Here is a 14,951-nt window from a genome sequence, read left to right as displayed (position 1 = left end):
ACACAGGATCTGAAGCAGACTCCAGCCTCTGAGCTGTCAGCACAGAGCCCGACGTGGGGCTCGAACCCATGAACTGCGAGATCATGACCTAAGCCTAAGACGATGCTTAACCGATTGAGCCACCCAGGTACCCCTTCTTTTATCTTTTCATTCATTTTTTTAATAGGTGATTTTTGAATCTCAATGAAAGGCTGACATTTTTAAATAGAAAAGGGGTGGATATTCCTTCTTTTAACAGAAGGTGAAAGAATCTTTTAAAACAGGAGCTGGCAAATTGCAGACAGTTAGGCCAGATATGGCCTGCAGCCTATTTTTGTATGGCTTGTGAGCTAAACATGGTTATTACATTTTTAAAGAGTTACACACACATGCGCACGTGCACACACACAAACACACACACAAGGATCATGTTCGGCCTGTAAAACCTAAAATATTTAATATCTGGTCTTTTATAGAAAATGTTTAATGACTCCTGTTTTAAACTAGCTGTAATAAAATGATAATTTAAAATACTTTCTATGTTATAGGTACATGGGATTTTACATGGTTTAACTCACTGAAATCTCATAGGATCTTTAAGTGTATCGAGAGTTGAAATATTGTCCCCATTTTGGAGATGAGAAAACTGAGGTATAAAAGGTTAATATCACATATCTTGTAAGGGCCAGAGATAATATTACACAAAGGCAGCTGGGGGCTAGAGCTTGTATTTATAACCATTATACTTCCTCTGAGTGGGATTTGATATTCATTGTTTATTATATGTTTACTTTTTGCTTTGAGGGGTGTGCATGTGTGTGTGTGCACATGGGTATCCCACTCCTGATACCACTCTGCAGTTAGTCAAGATAGAATGGTGTTGTAATTGGAAGAACATTGCTCACACACAAGGCACAGTATACAAGTTCCTTTAAGTATATAAAAGGCGTAGCTACTGCACACAAACTGACTATACGGTGCAGCAAACACAGCAATGCTATCGGTTGGTTGAGACGATCCTCTTGCTCTTAAATCCCTGTGAAGTTGCCCGACTACTGATAATACTACTTGATCTGGGTGATGACTCTTCAGGGCACTAAGTTTGACATACAGTGGTTTTATACCTTCTTGGTCCCTTATGCCTGCTCTCTCAAGAGATTTGTGCTATGTGCCTGTCTGCCCAACATTTGAAATTACTGTAATTGGTAACACTCCCAAAGCATTCCTCAGTGCTATTGCAAGACTAGAGAGATTAAAGATAAATTTGAGGCTTGCCGCCCTACTGGCAGGTTAGGCTTCAGGCCTGCCTGAAGCATATCTCAGCGATAGCCAGTTTGCCTTTCTTTCTAGTAGCTTTTCTTCTCTTCCTCTTGGTCTCTCTACCTATCAACTCAGGGAGAGGTTTTGATTTCTTATGAGAAGAGCTCCTATCTCTATTGCACCTTTCTCCTGTGCATATCCTGAGTTCTGGATCCCTCAATTATAATTTCTTTATTGATTTGATTTTACTTGCCTTTGGTTTTGAAGGTATGTGTTAAAATCTTTAGCTTGCCATTATATTCTCGTCGCCTTCATAAATTTATTCCTTTTATAGTTTTATAGCATTATTTTAAGAGGACTTTGGGAGGACAGGGGAAGTACGTATGCACTGGCTCCACCATTCTGAACTAGAACTTATCAAAATTTATGTGGCAAGAAAATGCATTTGGGGATATATTGATAGATTTCCTTCCACTTTATGCTTTATTGCATTTCTTCTCCTATATTTCGGGAACTTCCCCATCAGTCCTGAAATGATAAAAATAAGAGAATCCAAGAAGCAATTTTTGATTTTAAGTTCAAAAATCCATGTTGTAAAACAGAAAAAAATTGGACAGTTATATTATTTTCCCATCTCTAGACTAGACAGGGGATGGTAATGCAATGGGAAAGGAAAGAAAAGGGGGCCATGTGAACTGGGATCAAGAGATCCCCAAACTCTGTCCAAGCCAGAACTTTCTGTGGCTTTTTCCTGGGAGATGTCAGGGACTGGGGCTATTTCTGGATGTCATCCAGTCTCCATTCCAATGAATGGCATACATTGCCTGGATTGAACAGCTGCTAAAAGTTCTCTTTGTTCCTGCTGGTGAGGCTTACCCACTGACAGCAGTCACCAAAGTGCTTGTTTATCTTCCAGAAGGGTTGAAGCCCTGAGATCTTGTGTAGCCTTTAAATGATCCCAGTCAGTGTGAATAGCCTCACTTTCATGGCCTCAGATGATTTTAAGCCAAAATAGAGAAGAGTGTGAGGCAATGGTGGAGATGGTGTTTATCAGGCAGGGGCCTGGCAGGAAATAGTTAATACACTTAAATGAGTAATTTTAGAAGAGTTTAGTGACATTATGAAGGTTTGGACAGGTTTAGGAATATCAGCAAAGGTAGCACAATATCCCGCAGCCAGCAGCTACAGCACGTTTACCTTCCTAAGACCTGAAGGGTCAATGGGAGAAAGTGGCTCCCAGAACCTAGAGAGGGTCTCTGCTTAAAGCGGGTTTAAAAAAAATTTTTTTTTTCAAGCCTTTTCAAGCTTATTGGACTAATCCCTTTTTTCATGTAATATCTGTTGCCATCTTGTGGAACTTTGGGAAATGCTGGTATGGATGTACTCTCGTCTAATGAGGTAAACTAAATGATTCCTCTTGACAGTATTCCTAATTTTATGGTTCTATGAAATTTCTAGAATTGGACCTGTCATCCAAAAAGGCCAATTTAAAAAACAGCCTTAGCTAAACTTTCAGTTTCAGGGTTGTTATTCTTTGCTTTATAGCTGCTCTTTATTGGAGAGTAAGGAACTGTGTCAAAGATTCATTCTTAATGAAGCAATTTTCTAATTTTATATTATCTTTTGCTTTTCATATTTACCTATGGTTTTCTGAAAACTTGTGATTTAGAGGAAAACTTAGAATATATTACTAAATACTTGGCTGTTGCGGTGCTTCATATATGCCAAGATCTGAAAATATATAATAGTTTCATAAATATCTTTGAATAACAGTACTGTATAGCATTAACAGAGGAAGATAATTTAGCTTTTATTTCACTGGGCATACAAAGCATGTGACTTCATGCAAAATAAATTGTGTTAAGTTCAGGTGGGAATTGAGGGTAAAGGTTTTGGCTCCTTTTGGCTTTTGTGATTAGATTCAAAATAATAATTGGTGGGAAGAGGAGAATCAAAGGCTCTTTCGACCAAATTCTGCTAGTTATTCTTAAATATCTGAATTTTCTGCAGGCAGAGTTGATTTTAAAATCCTTCAATATATCTGTTTTGCTGTCTGTAGTCTTAACAAGAAGTTCTGCCTTTTGTAATTTTTAATTTTGTTTTCTAAATATTAAATTCCTTCCTTGCTCAGAAAGTTCATTTAAGAGGGACAATAGTCTATTACTTCACTGATACTTGTTAAGTAAGTGATATATATGTAATGTGTTGGGCATCTGGAACTCTGAGGAGAGTGGACTTTATTCTTTTTCCATTACTGTAGGAAGTAGAACATTTACTCACCTACCCTACCTAGCCCATGTGACATCTATAGGTCAAAGGGTGGAGGATTACATGGTAGTGATGAGACCAATTCTCTGACACATGGATTGCGTCTTTCATAGAGAGAAATGATCACTGTTTAAGGGTAGGACGGTATAACAGTTATGAGAAATAGTGTAAAGGTAAATATTTAAAAAACCAGCCCTGGTCAGGGAGGAGGTGCTACAAATTTTCATGATGTAACTATTTCCCTCACAACCATCTTCAAGTTACAAACATGACATCATTGAATATGGACTTGGAAAAAGATGTGCGGTCGCCACCATTACATAGGGTTTTGCTATGCAGATACAGAAAGACATACATAAACTCAAGAGCACTGATAATAGTCAAGTACAGTTAAATAATGAGGAAGTAATATGTTTTGACTACTTATCACCTTTGTTTTCAAATCATTCATTTAATTGTAAATTAACATAATTTGATTTTTACTAATGGCTATGTTTAACAACTAATTCAAATAAGCCCTAACAGCTTAATAATTGGCTTTTGTGAGCTAGCACCAGGTGTCTTCCATACATCATTGGATAAGAATAGAAGATTTAAAGTCAGATAGTTTTGAATTTGATTCCTTGCTCTGCCACTTACAAGCTGTGTGGCCATGTGAAATTTGTATTTCTTCCTTAAGCCTTAGTTTCCACAAATCAAACGCTTAAGAGTAAAAATTATAACTACTTTGAATAGTTGTGAGAATTAAATAAAATTATAGCTCCTCCTCTCTTGGAAAGTAAGGGCCTCATGGCTAAAAATTTCACAAAGTCCAGAACTGTAATCACAAAGCATTTTTTTTTTCTTTTTTAAGAGAGAAAGCTATTAAGAGGAGTATGCTCAGCTCCACCTAATGATGTAATTTGCATAATTCAATGGAAGATAGGCAGACTTCTTTAAGGATTCAGACTGTACTGTCACTGAGAATGAACATTTTTCCTTGGGTTATGTGTAGCTTTGTTCCAACAGACATTCCTTCTCCACTAAGTGGTAAGATTGCAAAGAAGATCCTACTTCTTAGAGAGTTCGCACATGCACTGCAGTGTTTTGTGAGACCTGTAGACTAAAGCTTCTTTTTTGATTTCTCCTTTACAGATTCTGCACTGGAGAAGGAAGATTCCTCCTTTACCAGATGGTAGAAGTGGGTGGAGAGTTAATAGGTGAACCTAGAAAAGGAAGGGGGTGATTTAGGAGACAGGCATAAATCTGAGGGTGGGGAACAAGACTAAAAACTAAAACAAAGGTTAGCAGCAGCTTTATATTGATGAAGTCCCTGAGGTTCAGTAAGTATTGCGATCTTTCATTATGGTCTGTTTCACTAAGACATAATTTCTTTTAATACTGTTTAACCAAAAATGTGTGTGTATTTTTTAATTGTTTCCAATAACTTCACAGAGAATCCAACAGAAAATGAAATAGAAAGAATGTGACTCAAACAGATATTCTGAAAATAAGCTAAAATGATCAAACTACTGTAGATTGTGGCTTATCTATTCCCAAACTAAAAACTTGCATCTATTGTTTTGTTTAAGCCATTTTTAACAAGACAGTCATTACTTACAACAGACGAGTTTCCAGACCAGATGTGTATAATGAGAACCCTTGAAAGTCACAAAGACTCCATAGAGCACAAGAAATCTATATTTACGTACTTGAATTAGAAAAAGTAAATCAATTACAAATGCCTCTACACTAATGTCTTGAATAACAGATAAGAAAGAAAGAACATTCAGTATTATTTTAAAGAGCTTAACGAAAGTAATTAGGATTATTAAATTTTTAAGTGAAAGACATTTGCCCTTCAGAGTTCACAATAAAGGCTGGCTTCTTTCAAACTATTCAATATGATCCATTTTTACGTGAACAGTTGGGAAATGTTAAGATTAAAAAAAGTAAGAGTGACATATCTGAAACAGTTTAAAAAGAATTAACTGTAATAATGGGAAAACATGTAAAAAAATGAAATGGTAAACAAAATTGAAGAAAAGGACACCAAATATTAATTCATCTTTCTAGCTTCTAAACTGGATACAAGACATTGATTGATTAGTAATTATTAGGCCTTACTGTTTTAACAACAACAAAAACCTGATGAGTGTTTTCTAACTTTTTTGCTCACCGAAAGCCAACTAGATGTTGTGGCTTTAAAAAAAAAATGAAGTGAGTTCTGGAAAATGGTAACTAACTGCTGAAAAACATTAGCCATAAATTGTATGACAATGCAGCTGTTAGGAAAGGTGGGGACAAAGGGCTGCAAACACTCTTTAAAAACTTTAATAAGTAAGCAGAATATGTGCCATGCCAGCTCATTTCCTTAATCTTGTCAGAGAAAAAGCTGCTGTGACAGTAACTGAAATTGTTGACTACCCTAGTATTTTGCAACAGCTTTGTTTTCAGATTCATCTCATAGATAAGAGTATTTTACATAATAGGGTATTTTAAACACACATGCAACTTAGAGTTTCATGAAAAAATCTCATTGTAGGGATGCCTGGGTGGCTCAGTCGTTTAACCGTCTAACTTCAGCTCAGGTCATGATCTTGCGGGTTCGTGAGTTCAAGCCCTGCATCGGGTTCTGTGCTGACAGCCCGGAGCCTGGAGCCTGCTTCAGATTCTGTGTCTCCCTGTCTCTCTGCCCCTTCTCTGCTCATGCCTCTCTCTCTCTCAAAAATAAATAAGCATTAAAAATTTTTAATAAAAAAAGAATCTCAGGAAGATCATTCTATTACAAAGTTGCTTGAGCCTTATGTGATAGATATGATATCTTAAGGATCTGAAGAATTTTTTTCTAAGAGTTAGAGCATGTAAAAAGTTTGTTGAAAAAGTTGAGGAATTTAATTGTGCCATTTTAACTGCTCTTCTGAAGATATTTTGGAATGTTTCAAAGAAACAAATGGGAAATTATAGCTTCCTGGTTGGGAGCTATATAAAAAGTATCATATTTTATCATCTTTAAGTTTTATTTAAGAATTGAGAGAAAATACAGATACAAGGTAACAGAACCTGACTCAAATGCAGTGAAGTTGAGTGATGACATTAATAGAAATTATTCTGACATTGAGAAGCATATAGTAACAATTTTTCAGGTGACACCAAAATTCAGTAAGAGGAAGAGATAAAGTTCAAATAAAAGTACTGAATAGGTTCTTTCATTGTTTGATATCCAATTAATGAAGAAGGATAAACTATGTGAACATACTGGGAAAGATGTTTGAGATGAAATACTGGTAATCATGAAAAAGACAGCATTTATAATACTCCATTACATCAACAGTAACTGGGAAATGATCTGTGGATTCAAAGAAAAGTAGAAATGCTTTGAAATCCTACAGCTCATAGGGAAAATAAACTGGATAGAATATTTCCAAATTTTACAGTAATCCTAAAAACTTAAATAACATGACCACTTTAATTGACAGTTTTCAAAAGATTCTTTTTCATAGATGAAGCCAAAAGAATTTGTCTAGCATTAAAAACAATGCAATCAGTCATGCTAGAGGAAATACTGAATTATCTCCCTATTCTCTCCAGAAGAAACACTAATTTAAAATTTTTCATTATACAAAGAAGTGATAAAAATATGCAGCCAAAAAACATAAATGAAATCCGTTACTACAGAGGTGTGTCAGGCAGGTGATCAATGATGTGTGTTAATTTTTATGGACTTTGTGGTATTTGCCAGTCTTTTAAATTTTTTAAATTTATTGTGATTTCTTATTTACAATAAGATTACATACTAAACTTCATGCTTAATAATGTATCTATAATTTTGTATTAGTTTTTTTCTTTTTCTTTTTTTTTAATTTTTTTTTTTTTAACGTTTATTTATTTTTGAGACAGAGAGAGATAGAGCATGAACTGGGGAGGGTCAGAGAGAGAGGGAGCCACAGAATCTGAAACAGGCTCCAGGCTCTGAGCTGTCCGCACAGAGCCCGACGCGGGGCTCGAACCCACGAACTGTGAGATCGTGACCTGAGCTGAAGTCGGACGCTTAGCCGACTGAGCCACCCAGGCGCCCCTGTATTAGTTTTTTTCAAAAGGGCTCCCCAAGTTATGCAAGTTCGAAGCTTGGAAAACCTGTCTCTGACCTTGCTTGTATGGCGGTGCTGAGGAAACCAAAGGAACAGGGAAGAGGCGGAAGTTGTTTGCTTTACATGGACCTCTTTGCTGGTGCTGAAGGAGAGGAGAGGCACTGATCCAACTATCCATTGTAGTGATTTGCAGCAACCCTCTGTGCTGAAAGCTTGGCTTCTGGAATCAGATTGGGTTTGTGGCTCTATCACCTAATGTCTGTGCAAACTTGAGCAACTCAGCTTTGTCTTTTTCTTCTGCAAATGAGGATAGTAATTTATCTCCTTATTCAGTTGTGAGGATCAAATACACCATGGAGCTCAATATATGTTAAGTGAAAGACAAACAATACATACAAACACCAGAATGCAGGATAGGTGAAAATTCAGCAAGGTGGAACTCTAGGAGAAACATGAACCAAAGAGAAAGGCATGATAAGAGGTCAGTGAGAAAAGATTTGGAGGAAGAATTGTTCTTAAATGAAGTCCCATATTTATGGAATTCTTCATTTCAAACTGAGCTGCAGGACACTGACTTCTCCTACTCTGTTGAAGCCTCTGAGATGAGGATGGGTGGTGAGTATGTAATTTATAAATTTCTGAGTCTGAGTCAAAATAAATTTTGATTCTTGAGTTCTTCACAACATAGCTATCCCCTTCATATGAATTCTCTCCTTGGGTGCCAGAATGACCACACAGTTATAATAAACCTCCTTCATCCCCAGAGGAAAGAGAGCCTTTCCTCCATATTCCCTCAGGCATTGGAGAGAACACTGGAAACCAGCCAGCAGTCTGGGGGCTACCCTGGGACCTTTTTAGAAATGGGATATAATTGCTTCAAAGTACACGACACTGGGAGCATATAGGGAGGGCACATGACTAGCCCAGTTATGGAGTGAATGTTTGTGTTTCACCATATTCATATGTTGAAATTGGAATCCTCAATGTGACGATATTTGGAGATGGGGCCTTTGGGAAGTAATTAGGTCATGAACGTAGAACCCTCACAATGGGATTGGTGCCCCATAAGAAGAGACGGGAGAAAGCTTGCTTCCTCTGTCTACTCTTTGCTATGAGAGGGTATAGTGAGAAGGTAGTCATCTGCAAACCAGTAAGTGGCGTTCACTAGATACTTGATCTGCTGGCATTCTGGTCTTGGACTTCTCAGCCTCTCAAAACTGTGGGAAATATATTTGTGTTGTTCAAGAACCCGGTCTATGGTATCTTGTTACTGCAGCCTGGACTGACAAAAGTCTCTTTCTTGTCCAGAGCCTATATTAGGAAAGCAGTCCCCCCTACCTCCACCCCCACCCAAGGAGTGACCTGTCCTCAAACTACTCCCACCAACAGTAATAACAAAATGACAACTAATATGATCAAGACATGATTATGTGCCAACCCCAGGGTTAACTGTTTTAGATTCGTCTTCTGGCTCCACAGATACTGCTCCCTCCTTTTCTCTGGGCAGCCTCCTCTGGCACAGAGTGAGAAAGTGGAAGGTTTATATGCCTTCCTGAGTTTTCCACTTGGACGATTTTCCTCAGCAGCGTATGCTCCTCTCAAAATGCCTACATCTCCTGAGCCGCTATCACCATTTTTGTTGGTGAATTTTTTGAACACTTACTATGTGCTAGGCACTGTTCTAAGTGTTTGAAGCACATGGGTGAACAACGACAACAACAACAACAAAACATTGCAAGTAAAGTTTTGATTTGGTATATATTTGGTAGATACTTTTTTTTTTTTTAATTTTTTTTTCAACGTTTTTTATTTATTTTTGGGGCAGAGAGAGACAGAGCATGAACGGGGGAGGGGCAGAGAGAGAGAGGGAGACACAGAATCGGAAACAGGCTCCAGGCTCCGAGCCATCAGCCCAGAGCCCGACGCGGGGCTCGAACTCACAGACCGCGAGATCGTGACCTGGCTGAAGTCGGATGCTTAACCGACTGCGCCACCCAGGCGCCCCTTGGTAGATACTTTCTATGTATTTTTTTTTTTTTTATCTTTGCCAAATTTATAACCTCCCACATTCACATCTGTTCTGGCTCGGTATTAAATTATACATTCATGTTATTTCTCATATTGCCTTTTAATGGAAACATGTCTAATCAGAATAAATACAGTTATAACTACTAGTAGCTTCTGTGTATAAGACATCAGATTTCAGGTATGAATATGCTTTAAATATTTCTTAGATTATATAACCATGTTACACAGACATGACATACTCTATGGTTCACTGGAGACTTGCTCTATTTAAGGTTCAACTAATGCTACTTGGAAGCATGCAATGATTCTGAATGTTATATTTTGTCTAATGCTCTGTTCTTACCAGTGACCATTACTTTCAGGTTAGTGGACTCTTGCCCTCCAGGCAAAAGTTAAAAAAAAAAAAAACTGTTGGTTTATACATTGCTCCAGGCTCATCCCAGAGAACTCTGGAAAATTGTAATTTTCTTAATCAGGTTAAAAAAAAACACGTAAGCAGAAATAGCATGGTGATGGTTAATTATAAAACCTATATTGCTATTAAAAATGTCTCCATCAGAGTTTCAGAAAGCAGGGCAAATAACTGAGAGAAAGAAAAACAGGACCATGAAATTAGCCAAGTGGACCTAACTTTGCAGTTGAGATAATCCTGCTAAGTTCCTTGTATTGTGGCTGTACTCGGTATAAGAAATAATTAGGATCTCACATGTGAAAACCTTTGCAGACTTTTGGAATCCACAGGGGACGTGGGCTGCAGAGCTATAGATCAGGGAAATGTGTACACATATCATGTCTTGAACTCAGCAAAAGATTTGATAAAGTGCTTCCAGATTGTTGTCACTAAGCTGGAAAGCTGGAAAAATGTGAGTGGAATGGGGCGTAGTTAAGTGACTGCACAACCACACTTGCATAGACTATGTGACTATGGATGTTCAGTAAGTGTCTTTGGAGCTAAACTGAAATGAACTGATCTGTGCTCATCTGTGTGGAGCGCCACAGCGATGTATGCTGCCTCACGCTAACCCCCGTTCTGTTCCAGGTGTTGATCGCGGATGCGTGAGGGCTTCAGGGGCCACCTTGTAGACCACCTGTCTTTAGTCATGTTGTTTTATCAAGGGCTTCTTAAATAGTTTCTGATAATTGAAAAAGCATTGGCATTGGACACAGAACTGTGTTTGATTATTTGTGCCCATTAATGACTAGTTTATAAATTGGGGCAAATTACTTAACCTATCTGTATTAGTTTTCCGTTGCTGCATAACAGATGACCACAAACTTAGTGGCTTCCAACAACACATATTTATTATCACTTAGTTTTTGTGGGTCAGGAATGTGGGCATGGCATAGTTGATCCCCGGGTTAGGTGCCTCATAAGGCTGTAATAAAGGATTCAGCAAGGTCTGGGTTCTTATCAGATGCTTACCTGGAGAAGGGTTCATTGCCATGCTCCCTCAGGTTGTCATAAACTGTGTACAAATTATTTGTATCTATTTGTAGAAAGGGGCTCGGTATAAACCTCAGATAATTGTAAGTGGGTGTTTTACCTACATGAATATTTGATATGACATTCAGAAGTCCTGTGGGATGTGGGTCAGTACTACATTACACAAGATTGTCCTGTGCATTTTTTGTCTCCACTCAAGAACAACAACAACAACAACAAAACATTGCAAGTGAAGTTAAATACCATTAAATACCATTAATTACCATTAGTGTCTCCTGTGCATTATGATAACCAGAAACACTCCACAATTTTGAAAACACCTCTTGTGGGTGATACTGCCCTCTTGCAAGTCACTGGGTGAGAGGTTTGAAATATCATTTCTAACAAAAAAATGTGAATTTTGTGACAGAGATCCATATAAACACATTCACTAATTTATTTAACAAATTCTTATTGAGTACCTCCATGTGGAAGGCACTCTTCTAGATGTTGTCTGATTCATGCAGGGAACAAGACAGCATCTTTCCTTCTTTCATGGAACTAATGTAAAACAATAGAAGGGATCTTGAGAATGGGTATTGATCACTTTTCAAGTTTTATATTCTTGAAAATATAGAACTTATCAGTTACCTGAACTCTGTTTCTTTTTTTAATTTTAAATTAAAAAAAGTTTTTTTTGAGAGAGAAAAAGCACACAAGGGTGGAGAGGGGCAGGGAGGGAGGAAGGGAGAGAGACAGAGAGAAAGAGAGAGAGAGAGAGAGAGAGAGAGAGAGAGAGAGAGAGAGAGAGAGAATCTTAAGCAGGCTCCAAACTCAATGCAGAGCCCAATGTGGGGCCAACCCCATGACACTGGGATCATGACCTGAGCTGAAATCAGGCGTTGGATGTTCAACCAGCTGAGTCACCCAGGTGCCTCTGAACTTTCTATTCTTTTACTCCTTGTTCAAAGTTCAATTAAGTTTATCAAACAATGTTCTATGCAGAACTGTTATGCCTACTATACAATATATTTCTTCAAAATATAGCCACACACTTCCTTTCCATGATCTTTTTCCTGTCTTTTGCCACATGAATTTTCTTTTCCAATCACTTGAACCACTGACTAGTCTGTGAACCACTCTTCAACTCTTCCACTTCTGTGGCCCCCTTTACACTATTATCATGGTCTGGAATGCTCTGTACTGTCTCCACATTTTCATCTGTCAAAATTGTATTCTTTTTTAGAGACCTTCCATGAAGTCTTTTTGATTCACCAAAACAAAGGTGATGGATAATGTATCCCACTTTTAAGTTACTATATTACCACTTTTAACAAGCCTTTGTTCTCTTGGGCTTGGATAGGGCCAGAGACATAAGGGAAGCGAATGCATATTTGCTTAAATAAAGGAAAGAAGAAAGAAAAGAAAAGAAAAAAGAAAAGAAAAGAAAAGAAAAGAAAAGAAAAGAAAAGAAAAGAAAAGAAAAAAGAATTCTGACCTGTAGTATGGTTATTTGTACATTTGACTAATCAGATGTAATCCAACTTCATCCCATTTTTGGATCTCTCTTAGTTTTTGGATCTCTCTTAGTTTTTAGTTTCCCTCAGAGCCAAGTACAGTGTTGTATACTTATAGTTTATTCATTTCTCAGGAAACAACTGAATGCCTATAGTCTACTAGAAACTGTATAGGTGCTGGGGTTGAGCGCCTTGGTTCTGGAATTAGAGAAGTTGGGTTTAAGTGCTACACCTTCCACTTATTGACTGACATTAGGTAAGTTCCGAGAATCTAAATCTTTTTACTTCCTCATCTGTAAAATAATAACAGTGGTGACTGTGGTGGTGATGATGATGTTGATGATGACGGCTGATGTACTGTGTACTGGGGACTCTATCAGGAATTAGCATCAAAAACTAACATCTGGCATCAGACTGATCAGGGTTCATATCCCAGCTCCATTGCTTACTACTTGGGTGACCCTAAACAAATTAATTACTATCACTAAGCCTGAGTTTCAATTGTCACTTGATTAAATGGAGATAAACATGCTAGTGCCTTCCATTGTTCACAGAATAAAATTCAAATTTTAAAAAATGGCCTAAAGCCCAGACCTACATGGTCTGACTCCTATCTACCCATATAAACTCATTCTAACCTCTCATTTGCTTACTTTACAGTGGTCTGTTTTCTATTTTTCAAAAATCCAAGCACCTTTCCACTTGAGTCCTTTGTGGTGCCATATGGCAGGCACATTGCCATGTTTACTCAAATTCACCTCTTCACAAAAGTCTTTACTGCCCACCTTATCTAAAGTAACCCTCTGTTCCGCATCTCCCTCATCATGTACTCATTCTCTCTGACTTATTTGTCAAAAACAATACATTATTTGTTATAATTACCTTATTAGCTTTTTTTTTTTTTGGAGGGGGGGGTCCCATTGTTTGCTTGATTATAGCTGATTTCCTCTACCAGAAAATAAGCTTCATCAAGGTGGGCCAGAGTGTGTGTTGTTTGCTAATCTAGTTCTAGTGGCTGGCACAGTACTCAACCCAATTGGGTGCTCTGAAAATAGAACTGTATGCATAAGTGAAAAAATAAGTACTTCATAGGTTGTTAAGAAGGTTAAATGTGCAGTGCCTGGCAGAAAATAAGTGATGAATTGGTATTGGTAGCATTATTGTTACCAAAGATACTGATATACAGATGGGCTTTTGTAAAGATTGCAAGCTAGATAAGAAGACATAGGTGAATAATAAGCCAAGTACTATAGACCAAGTACTGCACGAATGGGGCTTTTTGTGATATAGGCACATGCAGATATGCTTAGGAAATATTTGCTGAACTGTTGCTTTAATGTGAATGTTCTTAAAGAGCATGGCCTAAGAATAAGTGCAGCATGAGAATAGAGGGTGGAGTGAATACCAATCCTAGTTAGTTTTAACATTTTGTAACTTTGGAGGTAACGGCCACCTATCCAAGGTAGAGTGATCCAGTATAGGCAAGGGCTGTGTTCTCTATGTGTTGACTTTATCAACTGCTCTGTCCTAGTTACTTAATATTTATCATATCCTGGTGTAGATTATGTTTATACTTTCACGACCTTTTCACTCCTCCTGCTGGCTATCGAACAGGTATTTATGAGGATTTATTTATGCCCATAATCTCCCCAAGGCATCTCTAACATTGCACATTAAATTCATTCAGGTGAAGTCATGTCCCTGCTATACAACTATAGCTTCAAGAAGTCCTCCAGCTTCCCCTTCTAACCTGTTTGCTGCTCCTACTTTTCTCCTATGTAGACATTTTGGGACTGCTACCTCCCTCTTTACTCTGCTTATGCCCTAAAATCACTCTCCCCAATTCTATAGATTATACATTTATCTTCAGAGAATGTTCTATATCTGCATAACTTCTCCCCTCATCAGCTGTTAGTAATTACAGGTTTATTCTTAGGAAACACATTTCCTCCCATTAGAAATTCTTCAGAGCACAGTTGTGGAGATAAGACTGACCTCTCCAATTTTATGATTAGAACCACAATGTTTCCATGTTGATAAATTATAGATAAAGCAAGGCAGTTTCTTTTCCCACCAGGATTTCTGCTAGGGAATACTAAAACTGCCAAACAGTAAGAGACAGACAACACGATCGTTTTTTCTTGGTTGATTTTTCACATCAGGGATATGCACTAGCAGAAGTTGAAATAAGAGCATTAATTTTATTTTAAATTAAGGAAATACAAAAAGCAAGATCTTAGTGTTATGTAGAAAAGATATCATTGTTAAGGATGGCTCTGATGGGTCATCTCTGAGTAATTTCAGTTTGTTGATTTTGTAGACACACAAGTTCAAAGATCAGATAACGCCCATCAAGTTTGATGAGACACTAATGATAGTTACCCTTTCAGCAATACTATCACTGAA

General features: G+C 37.7%; 1 long non-coding RNA gene across 1 annotated transcript in view; it reads left to right on the top strand.

Moving 5' to 3' along the window:
* Nucleotides 1-4,632: 4,632 nt before the first annotated feature.
* LOC131504563 (uncharacterized) overlaps nucleotides 4,633-14,951 on the top strand; it is a 39,092-nt gene continuing 28,773 nt past the window's right edge. Inside the window, exons 1-2 of the long non-coding RNA XR_009258056.1 lie at nucleotides 4,633-4,829; nucleotides 12,680-12,801. This is a non-coding gene — a long non-coding RNA (uncharacterized LOC131504563). The remainder of the gene's footprint in view (nucleotides 4,830-12,679; nucleotides 12,802-14,951) is intronic.

The sequence above is a fragment of the Neofelis nebulosa genome, chromosome 2 (genome assembly GCF_028018385.1).
Source record: "Neofelis nebulosa isolate mNeoNeb1 chromosome 2, mNeoNeb1.pri, whole genome shotgun sequence".
In the NCBI taxonomy this organism is placed as follows: Eukaryota; Metazoa; Chordata; class Mammalia; order Carnivora; family Felidae; genus Neofelis; species Neofelis nebulosa.
This window is presented reverse-complemented; position numbering and strand designations above follow the sequence as displayed.